The following is a 12,528-nucleotide window of genomic DNA, read 5'->3' as shown; positions in this document are numbered from 1 at the left end:
GTACAATATAGTATCATGTTCGTACAATATAGTATCATGTTCGTACAATATAGTATCATGTTCGTACAACATAATTATCATGTTTGTACAATATAGTATCATGTTCGTACAATATAGTATCATGTTCGTACAATATAATTATCATGTCTGTACAATATAATTTAAAAAATATTTATTTTATAGTTGACAGCAATACTCTTCCGTAGGGATTTCATGATAAAGTCGGTACAGTTTATTTTTTAATCTTTAATGATAAAAAAAAAAATAATAATTACATTTTTTAATACATGAAATGTTTTTGAAAATCATTTCCACCCTATGTCCCAGACACTATGGAACACAAAAATGCTCAAAATTAAATAAAGCATTATGAAATAAGTATCTAAGCTCGTTATTAAAAATTAAAAATATTTTTATTATTTTATTTCATAATGGCGTTTTTCATAACTGCTTATTTATTTCATAATGCCATTACTCGGGACACGCTGGAGGGACTGTGTTTCTCAGCTGCCCTGGGAACGCCTTGGGATTCCCCCAGAGGAGCTGGGGCAAGTGGCCGGGGAGATGGTTTGGATGGATGGAACGTACCAGTTTTGATATATTTTAAGTTAAATGATCTTTTGCAGTTCGTTTCTGAACAGTTCAGTGTTAAACAGTATTTTTCAGTATTCAGGCAAGGAAGAACGGAAAATAAATAAGACAAAAAGAAGAAATACAGGTAATGGTAAGGCCAGAGAAACATTTTAAGTCAAATGTATATTCGTCAAGAACATCTCTATAAGCCCCAAGCACTGCTCAAAAGCTGGAGGAAGCCTAGAATTCCTGCTTTGAGATGCGCCTTAGAGAAACGTGCAGTGTAATCTACTTTTCCTGACTCTCCCTCCCCCTGAAGCATAACAAAGAGCCTGAGAAGAGCATCTGGGATGCTAATTCTGCATGAATAAATATGCAACTTAAAATGCAGACGCTTACAGAGAGCAGAAAAAAAAAATCAAGAAGAGTAATGTTCGGAAGAGAAATTATGCTTTAGGGGGACTGTCAGAAGAGAGTAAAGTATTCTGATAACACAACCAGTATATCTAGTCTGGAAAAAACTGAATTACAACCTGTTCCTTGAAAACGGCAATAGGGTTTGGATAAAATGAAAAGCAGCCAATCTCATGTAAAGCGTTACCTGACGATGAAGCAGGCGCTTAATTCTGCTCATCCTGTGTTGGATAGATGCTTCTAAAGGTTGTAAACAATAAACCAGTGATAATCTGCCTAATGTCAAATCCTGTGAGACAGCTTCTCCAGTAACAGATAGCGACAGTCACCAATGTGTTAGCAAAAATCACAACAGTACAGAGCTCAGCACTTAATATGCCACACTGTGGTTATGAAACCAGAGATTTCAGTAAATCCTTAGGTGCAATGATTAAGTAATCTAAGGACCCAGAAATGCTACCAACACAGAAAAAAGGCATTTACAGGCTTTATTTTAAATGAAGACTGCAGCTCTGGACACTGGACCTCAGGGACCGATTTGCAGATCTGAAGCAGAGAGAGGCAGGTGAGTGACAGGGGCAAGGCAGGTCAATTTTAGCTCAGAAAAAGAGATTAGACCAACCTGTCAAGGTAAGGACATCCCAGGAAGAGCATGGTCTGGGTAAATGGTCCAGATAGATGATTGAGGTCTTCACAGAACAAACAGGTTAGAGTAAATTGGCAGGCTGAGCAGAATCCAGAGGGCCAGGCAGGGGTCAAACCACAAGATCCGAGAGCAAACGTTGGCAGACAAGGATTAGGCATAAACAGGGGTTCAGAAGGCAGAAACGGGTCAGGTTCTTTAAAGAGCTTGGTTTAGCTTGAAAAGGTTGGATCTCTTTGACTGAAAGCTTCAGATAATCTGGCACTGGTGCAGTGGCTGAGAGAGGCTATATACACAGCTTGTGATAATTAGGCAGACACAGGTGAGCTGGGTTAAGTGATAGGAGTTGAAGGAGAGCAACAAAAAAGGAAAAACATGACATGAACAGTCCAGAAACATGAATCATGACAGCATCTCCTCCTTAATGTCCGGTAGATCTGGATGTGCTCTGTAAAATTCACAAATCTAGAATATGTCGAGCAGGGACCCAGGAGCGCTCCTCCGGTCCATAACCCTCCCACTCAACAAGATTGTGGAAACCTTTATCCCATCTTCTAGACCAAAGGAGACGTTGCACCACATAAACAGGGTCTCCATCGAGGAGCTGGGTGGGAGGAGGGGGTCTGGAGGGGGGAATGAAATGGCATGACTTTAATTGTTTGCCCCGTGACACATGAAATGTGGGATGGATGTGCAGGGCACATGGAAGGCATAAGCAAACAGCAACAGGATTGATAACCTTTGCAATGGGAAATGGACCAATGAACCTAGGAGCCAGCTTACAGTTCTCCACCTTAAGAGAGAGAGAAAGGTCTCTGGTGGAGAGCCATACCCTCTGCCCCTCCTGGTATGCTGGGGCCAGGACACGGTGATGGTTGGCACAGCGGGAGTAGACTGCTGTGACAGACTTGAGGGTTCTGTGTGCTCTCTTCCAGACATGACATCGCCGCGCCATGGTGTGAGCAGAGGGGACAGTGGCCTCCTTCTCCTGTACAGAAAAAACATGGAGTTGGTCGCCATATACCATATAGAAGAGGGACAGACCAGTGGCACAAGATGGTAAGCAGTTAAGGGCAAATTCAATCCATGGCATGTTCTCAGACCACTTAGAAGGATCTTGCTGACAGAGAGCTCCGAGTTTGGTCTCAATCTCCTGATTAGCTCTTTCTGTCTGACCATCAGTCTGGGGATGAAAACCAGAGGAAAGACTGTGATTGATGCCAAGCAGACTGCAAAACTCTCCCCAGAACTGGGAACCAAATTGTGGACCCCTGTCTGAAACAATGTCACACAGTAGACCACGAAGACAGAAAACTTCACGGGCCAGGACTGAGCTTAACTCTTTAGCAGAGGGGAGCTTCTTGAGGGGAACAAGGCAAGTCATCTTGGAAAAATGATCAAGTGTAGTAAGCAAGACAGTGAATGAGTTGGATTCTGGCAAACCTGTGACGAAGTCCATTGCAATGCACGCCCATGGTCTATGGGGAATAGGAAGTGGTCCGAGTAGCCCAGATGGTGGCCTCCTGGAAGGTTTGATAGGAGGTAACAAAATCTTTGACATCCTGGGCCAAATTCTTCCACCAAACTGTTCCGGATCACTGACAGTGTCCTGCTAATTCCTGGGTGGCAAAACAGACGAGATGAATGACAGAAGATCAGTACCTCTGAGACAAGGTGATCTGGGACAAAAATGATTAGTAGGACAATCCTTGGGAACAGGATGGTCATGGTGGGCCTCCTTAATCCTCCTCTTAAGCACATTAAGCATCTGTTTAAAACCTGTTTCTTCCATCTTCGAAATATCTCCAAACTGCGCCCATCTCTCACTTTTGCTGATGCAGAGAAACTCATCCATGCTTTTGTCTCCTCCACGCTCGACTACTGCAACTCCCTGTTTTCTGGAATACCCGGCAAAAACCTTCAGAAGCTTCAATATATTCAAAACAGTGCAGCCAGGATTTTATTTAGAGCTCGTAAATTTGAACATATTACACCCATTCTCCATAACCTCCATTGGCTTCCTGTCACTTACAGAATTCAGTACAAAATTGCTCTCATCACCCATCAGTGTTTATACGGAAATTCACCAGATTATCTGCAGGACCTTCTTGCTCCATATTCATCCACCCGGTCCCTACGATCACAGAACAGTCATCTCCTCCACCTTCCACGAACTAAATTAAGAACCATGGGAGATCGAGCATTCTGTGTGGCTGCCCCCGCCTCTGGAACTCCCTCCCTGAATACCTGAGAGCTCCACAATCATTGACTGACTTTAAAAAAGGCTTAAAGACTTTTCTTTTTAAGCAAGCCTATTCTGCCTCCACATGATTGTATCATTGATTTTAGTTGATTGTATCATTGATTTTAGTTGATTTTATCACAGATTTTAGTTGATTTTATCACAGATTTTAGTTGATTGTATCATTGATTTTAGTTGATTTTATCACAGATTTTAGTTGATTTTATCATTGATTTTAGTTGCACTCTGTAGCACTTTGAGATTTTTGTTAATGAAAAGTGCATTACAAATTAAATTCATTATTATTTATTATTATTCCTCTCCTGATTCAAATGAGTGACCCCCAACCTTACAGTCTGAGGAAGAATAAAAACATCACCACAGGTCTGTTCCTCCCCAGCTGGCTCATGTAGCCGAGAAAGAGCATCAGGTTTTGCATTCTTGGCCCCAGGTCTGAAAGATAAGGAGAAGTTGAAACGACTGAAAAACAGAGCCCACCTGGCCTGTCTAAGGTTAAGCCACTTGGCAGTCTTTAGGTACTCAAGATTTTTTATAGTCCATCCATATGATAAATGGATGCATTGTTCCCTCCAGCCAATGACACCACTCCTCTAATGCTAGTTTGACTGCCAACAACTCTCTGCCTGCCTCTGAGAGGAATTATGACGTTGGTGATAAACACCTGGAAAAAAAATGCACAGGGATGGATCTTAGCATCAGAGGGAGACCGTTGACTCAGTATGGCACCTACCCCTGTATTAGAAGCGTCAACCTCAACAATGAACTGTTGCGTGGGATCAGGGGAGCGGAGAACAGGGGCTGACGTGAACAGGTCCCTGAGAAGGGTGAATGCTTTGTTGGCTTTATCAGACCACAAAAACCTCTCCTTGGTGGAGGTGAGGGCATGGAGGGGAGCAGCAATGGAACTGTAGTTCTTTATGAACAGACAATAAAAATTTGCAAACCCTAAAAACCTTTGCAGTTGCTTACGGTTTTCTGGTTTGGGCCAATCTTGAACAGCAGAAACTTTAGCTGGGTCCATAGACACCTGGTCAGGGGCAATGAAGCCGAGAAACGAGGTTGTGGTCTTATGAAATTCACATTTCTCTGCTTTAATGAAAATATTGTTCTGGAGAAGTCGGAGGATGACAGATCGAACAGGTTTCTTGTGAGTGGTTAGATCCTTGGAGAATACAAGTATATCATCAATGTAGACAAACATATATTGTCCCAAAAAATCTCTAAGCACATCATTCACCAAAGCCTGAAAAACTGCAGGAGCATTAGTGAGGCCAAAAGGCATCACTAAATACTCATAGTGACCTGTTGGTGTGTTGAAGGCAGTCTTCCATTCATCTCCCTCTCTAATTCTGACTATGGTATGCATTACGCAAGTCCAACTTGATAAAAACATTGGCCCCTTGAAGCAACTCAAAAGCAGTATTCATGAGGGAAAGAGGGTAACGGTTCTTTACAGTGATGTTGTTGAGACCTCTATAATCAATACAGGGGCGTAAGGAGCCATCTTTCTTCCCCACAAAAAAAACAAAAAAAAAACAGCACCTGCAGGAGATGAAGATGGGCGAATAAGGTCAGCCTTACAGGCGTCATTAATGTAGCTCTGCATGGCTTTGTTCTTTGGTCTAGAGGGGGAGTATAAACGTCCCCGAGGGGGAGAGGTGCCTGGAAGGAGGTCAATGGCACAGTCATAGGGTCTGTGTGGTGTCAGAGCAGTGGCTCTGTGCTTATTGAATGCCTGCTTAAAGTTGTGATAATATCCAGGTGGAACTTTACTCAGGTCAGGGTAAGTCTCTTGGACACCCTCTGACAAGAAAAGAGAACTAGCATGAAGTAAGCATTTGGTAAGACAATCTTGACCCCAACCAAGCACTTCATCGGTGACCCAGTTAAGATGGAGGATTGTGTGTACGCAGCCATGGAGACCCAAAGATCAGTGGTAACTCAGGTGTCTTAATAGTAAGAAACTTAATGGTTTCATGATGGTTGCCCCCTACAGTGACTTTGATGGGTTCTGTGGTGCGAGTTACCTTATGAAGGAGATGACCATCAATAGCTTGAACCTCTTGGGGATGTTCAACAGGAGTGAGTTTTAGCTTGAGTGGAGGCCAAACCTAAATCAATAATGGAGAGAAGCTAAAACTGGAGAAATATGATCTCTCCTACTAACTCCAGTTAAGACTCTGGCAGCAGCATTTTGGATCAACTGAAGACGTTTTAAGGAAGTATTTGGACATCCAGATAATAAATAAGATGATTCGCTAAAAACTAAAAGTTAACATTCACATAGTCAGATAATAATTCTGTTGTACAATATCTGGTGCAGGGCCTCTCAAATATCCAAAAACACCATCAGCAGTAAGCTTTTCTGCCCAATTATCAAATGTTTTAATTTTGTTGTTTAGACTCCTTAAGGGAGTGAGAGCTATGAAGCTTGTTTTTCCCAGCCTCAATATAGGCTCCTAAAGAGCCATCTGGTCACCCATTTCTTATAACCTTGGTCAAAGATAACAACAAGACGTTGATTTTTCTTTTGTTTTGACTAGAGAAGTCAGTGTTAGCTTAACAACAACAACACACACATATACATTATATTTTTATCAGCATTCCGAGGCTACAAACTTATACAACACATTTTACCTCTTTTCTTTTAAAAACACAATTTCTAAATGTCCCTCAACTGCCTATTCTAAAAACTAACCTGACCCTATTACTACTCTAATAACTTCACAATGTTCTACTGGTCTTCCTGGACCTCTGCATATCACTCTTAGACTTCATCATGTCACTCTTGCACGTCATCATGTCACTCTTTGACTTCATACTTTGTATATCAAGGGGTGTTCATTTTAAGCATACTCTCATTTGAATAAGCACTGCTATAACTAATACGTCGTTTATCGCTGTGCTCTTTGACCAGTTTGCCCAGTGCATCCAAATGCAGACCTTAAGTGACGCTAATCGTACAAAGCACCCCGAGGGCACCGTCTTTTTCGAGGGACCGATCAGGACCCCCCACAGGCACTCCAAACATCATAGAGCCTATCAAACTCCAACAAACTCGATGGAGTTTATCAAACCTTGACAAACCCGACAAGGTTTATTGAACTGTCAAACGCCCAACACCCATCGACGCTGTCTGGACGTACAATTTTTAACACGTTCAGAAAAACACGATGGGCATAACACCCCGACGTCCGTTTGCCTAACCGTTCACGCCAAGATTGGAGTGTCACACTCCAATAATCCACTATAATATAGTCTTCTGCAGAGATTATTAAGGTTGCTGGGTACCACAGGAGAGCCTTTTATTTTACATCTGCAGGTATTGTAAAAATTGACGCAACAATTTTCACGTGAGGGTAAAATCATCTTCGTCGGATCTTAAAATTTAGTCAATAATCAAACGAAAAATTTATGCCCGAGCTTTAAATCAACCGGACAATTTTTATTTTCAAGAAAAAAGTTGCGTTTCGCGTGTTTATAACGCTCTCAAACCACTTCCGGTTAGCAAGTTGCTAATGTTTCTGGTAAGCTTCCACTCACACCCCGGCAAAAAAAAGTCGCGTATATAAACATTTACGTCTGATAAATACATTCACAAAATCACGTATTATACTGTAACGTTCTACTGCCTTTTAGTTCACTAAACTGCGTGCACAAAAATCGAAAACAGAGCAGCCTGTCAGTCCTTAAGGGACACGCAGAAATTCAACTTAACAGGTTTTCTGCTTCATGAGATGATAATAGCCGGCTTGTTCAATCTGCTCAGACTCGGGTCATCTGCCACTGTATCACTATTAAACAATAAGAAATGAGCTACCACTTCTAAATACAGGAGACCGGGTTTCATGGCACCAACTGTTAAAGACGGGAGCTGGCTGCAGGTCACCGGGCCCGGAAACCCCCTCCAGCCCACGTCTCTCCCCCCGGCTCGAATCTCCCTCAGAAGTGGCAACTCACAATATCAATAAGTCAAGGAAACGTTAATTAAGTTTTACCAATTGTATTAAAATCAAGGCAGGAAAAGGTTACAGTTTACAGCGCTGGTCGTTCCGATCAGTGACGCATTCACAAACCCGGAAGAGCCCCGATGTCCCGTGTCATTACTCATTTATAGGGTCCTAGACTCCTCCTTCGCAGGAGGGGAGCTCAACCTGTCAGTGTATGAGGGGGCGTGGCTAAGTGTGAACTCAATGGATCTTATGTGGACTGATGTGTTGGGAAATATGAGACGGTGCTTCAAAAGCCTTTCTATGTGATGTGGCAAACAGATTAAACTCTATTCCTTGATGGATATTGAATCCCAGGGAGACTTTTTTTGAGTTGCTGGCCCAGTTGAACCCAGTCAGAACTGGGTCATAATTTCATTATAATCCCGTCTCTGAGCAAATCAAAACCATAGGACCAGTCTAGATCAAAATATCTAACAGAACATATATTTAAGACAGCTTTAATTGGTTTTATTTATTTATTGTGTGTGTGTGTGTGTGTGTGTGTGTGTGTGTGTGTGGGGGGGGGGGGGGGTGTTAGGTATATGAATAGTATTCTGAAACAAGCAATATTTCCCCATTGACTACAGAAAATTGCTATGCAGCATTAACCAAAGACTGTCAGAATGACTTCCTAAAAGCCAAACTGGTTCATTTTGTTCTTCAGTTTTTTCCATGACTGCATGAAATACCACTGAGAATAACTGAAGTTTTAAATGGGTCATTGATGGAATATTATTCTTTATCCTATCATGGTTAAGTCAGGTCCTCTGGACAGTTTCTTTTTGTTGAAATATTTCATCTTTCATTTAAAAGACTTCATCAGTCCAAAGTTCACCACAAAGTAACTTTGATCCATTTTTCTACCTGAATTATTGAGCATGAATCAGGATATTATTCTTTAGTGTTTGCAAAGTAGAATGAAGTAGAAAAAGCAAATGATAACCAAACAAAAAAAACCCACTTCAATACTTGAACTAAGCCATGGATTTTTCTCAACTGTCCCACCACAAGCAGAAACCTAGAAATTTTCAAATTGTGTTTTAAGATTTTGTTTAAATAAATAAATAAAATCACAACCTTAGATTCAGTTGTGGTTCAGTATTTTTTGGTAATCTGTCCATAACTTTTTCAGCTACCAGACTAAAACACTTGCTGACAATTTTTTAAAAATAAATTTTTGTTTATTTTATGGTGTCTTGGTCTCATGAAGAAAAAGAAAACAACAACAGACTAATATGTCTAACTGGAACCAGCACTGGCAGGAGGGCTCTAGTGTGATGAGATTTGAACCTAATTTGAATAACCCAGATCTGAGATGATATACTGCAGAGCATGGAGAAGCAATGGTCCAACCCACCAACTGATGGAAATGGAAAGGTGTGTGTGTGTGTGTGTGTGGGGGGGGGGGGGGGGGGAAAGAGGAGAGAACAGGGCAAAGAGATGAAAGAAAGAAAGAGGGATCAAGACGAGGGGGCGGGGAGGCTGTAGAGGTGAGTGGTAGGGATGGAAAGCAAAGATGAAAAGAGAGGAAGGTGGGAGAAGAGATACTGACTTAATCACTGGAGAAAAATAAAGCCCCTTTCTGTGCAGCGCTGGTCCCATTAATGTTTAACAAAATGTCAGCTTGGAAAGGATGATCCCCCCCCCCCCCCCCCGTGAGCTCTTTCCACCCCCCTCAGGGCCACACAAGACAACGCAGCAAAAAAAAACACCTCAAATGAAATATTTACAAAAGGCAATCATTTGTTTAGATGCCTGACATGAATAATTGTGATTTATGTTTTATTCATGCTGTATTGTTTATTAGCTCCAATCTGAGAATAGAAAGCTGTCTGAGCTTCTACGGAGACAGCCAATTATGAAGTGTGATCCTTTTGAGCGCCTGTGTGTTTGGGAGGGAGCCTTTGTGGCTCGTCTCTCAAAGAAAACAAGGAGCCCTTGTTTCTTGAGCTAGACGGGATGTCACCATTTGTCGTAATTGGCTGACAGTGAGCTTTCATGGTAGCTCATTGATCACGCTCCCACCTCTCTCCTCCTGCAGGAAGTGGAAACTAAAGAATACGTCTGAGGCAGAGGAGACAGGTCTACAGGCACAGTAAGTGGAGGTAGAGACGGGCTGTAACAAATGTTCACTGAGGTGTGCTGATCACAAGTGACTTCCAGTTTACCTGTGTTCCCAGGCAGAAGAGTGAATATTTATACAGGAGTCCCAGCTGAGGAGAGCTGCAGCACTACATCAGATAATGAGCAGAGAAATTAAAAATGAGGGCTGAATGACGGCTGACATTTGCTGAAGAAGCTATAACTAGGAGGAAGCAGGGAAACAACTGATGCTAGACAAAGCAGAAAACTAGCCAAAAGCTTAGCAAATGGTTATCTTAAATTAAAAAGTAGCAAAGGGCTATATACAAGAAGCAACGTGCTACATGAAAACTAAAATAGTAAAAAAAAAAAAAAAAAACGAGCTAAAAGCAGTGAAGTTAGTGAGAATCAAAATGCCTCAAACACTAGATAAAAGCTTAACCTAGTAGAGCAGTAGCCAGAAGAAGCAAATGGCTACATAAAAAGAAAAATACTTTTAACTAACCTTTAACTACTTTAACATTTTAAAGAAAAATTAGCTAAAGGTGAGCAAAATTGATCAAAAGGTTAAATGGAAGCTAAAAGTAACAAATGTGTTGCTAAAAGTAGAAAACGGCTAGGTACAAGTAGCAATCCGTTAGCTGTGAGTTAAAAGTAGCAAAAGGCTAACTAAAATTTAAAGTAACAAAATTCTTGATAAGGGCAGCACGGTGGCACAACTGGTAGAGCTGCTGCCTCTCAGCGAGAAGGTTGCCGGTTCAAATCCCGGTCTAGGGCCCTTTCTGGGTGGAGTTTGCATGTTCTCTCTGTGCATGCGTGGGTTTTCTCCAGGTACTCTGGTTTCCTCCCAAAGGCATGCATGTTAGGCTGATTGGTAACTCTAAATTGTCCTTAGGTGTGAATGAGAGAGTGAATGGTAGTCTTATTTGTTGCCATGCTTCCCTGTGATGGACAGGAGACCTGTCCAAGGTGTCCCCCGCCTCTCACACAGTGACTGCTGGATATGGGCACCAGTGACCCCGATGACCCAAAATGGAAGAAGCGGGTAAAAGATAATGGATGGATGGATGGAAGTCTTGATAAAAGTATCTAATTGTTAGCCTAGAGCTAAGAATAGCCAAGGCTAGCTAAAAGCTAAAAGTCCCAAATATTAAAAGAATCAAAAGGTTAGTTTAAAGAGGAAAAAATCCAAACGGCTCATAGATGGATATCTTTGACTGGTAGAAGGTTTGCTAAAAGCTGAAAACGTATAGTTAAGAGTAAATTAATTGATTAAATCAATTAGATGCCTAAAGTAACAAAGCTGAATCAGGATGCACACAATTCCATAAATACTAAATGAAACAATGCTTCATAAGTTCACTCATAAGATCAGTTTTACTGATTGACAGCCTGCAGAATTTCTTATATTCTTAGAAAATTGGCTCCAGGTAAATTTTACATCTTAAAAGTTCTACTTTTGCAGCTTTGCTCACCCAGATATACCCAGATATTTGGAGCACAAAAAGGCTTAATAGCACAAGTCTGTTAGTACTAACCTCCACTCATTTAATATTCTTCCTGATGCCCTCAACAAGTTCTATGCACGCTTTGAAGACCTGAAAAGACCAGCCAGCATCAGACTCACCATACCACCAGAAAAGGAGTTTATCAGCGTGACCTCAGCTGAAGTAAGGAGTACCTTCAGGAGGATTAATCCTCACATATAAACCAGCCCAGACAACATCCCTGGGAAGGTGCTGAAAGACTGTGCTGATCTTCTCTACGAGGTGCTGGCCGACATCTTTAACACCTCACTCAGCCTGGCAACAGTTCCCTCCTGCCTGAAGACTGCCACCATCATCCCAGTCCCAAAGAGCTCTACAGTGACTGGTATGAATGACTATCGGCCAGTAGCCCTCACCCTGATAGTCGCTAAATGCTTTGAAAGACTGGTCATGACCCACATCAAAACAGCCATCAACATGAGCGAGGACCCTCACCAGTATGCATATCACAAAAATCAATCAACAGAGGATGCCATCTGCTCTGTGGTCCACACTGCTCTCATCCACCTGAAGCAGAAGGACTCCTACGTCCGTATAATGTTTGTGGACTTGGTGTCTGACTTCAACATCATGATTCCCCAAACCATGATGGACAAACTATCCATACTAGGACTAAGCCCCTCCATTTGCAACTGAGTCCCGGACTTCTTAACAAACAGACCGCAGTCTGTGAGGATCCACAACTTCTACTCCTCCACCATAACCCTCAGCACTGGCTCCCCTCAGGGCTGTGTGCTGAGCCCTCTCCTGTTCAGTCTGCTTACATATGACTGTGAATCTACTCATCCAGGCTGTCATATTGTAAAGTTTGCAGATGAAACAGCGGTAGTGGGATGCACCACAAACAACGATGAGTCCAGCTACAGGCAGGAGGTGGAACACTTGGAGAGCTGGTGCAAGGAGAATAACCTTGACATCAGTGTGAAGAAGACTAAGGAGATGGTCGTGGAATTCAGACATAACTAGCACCCCCACACATGCACACACACACACACACACACACACACACACACA

Source organism: Nematolebias whitei, chromosome 4 (assembly GCF_014905685.2).
Source record: "Nematolebias whitei isolate Nwh7 chromosome 4, NemWhi1, whole genome shotgun sequence".
Taxonomy (NCBI): Eukaryota; Metazoa; Chordata; class Actinopteri; order Cyprinodontiformes; family Rivulidae; genus Nematolebias; species Nematolebias whitei.
This window is presented reverse-complemented; position numbering follows the sequence as displayed.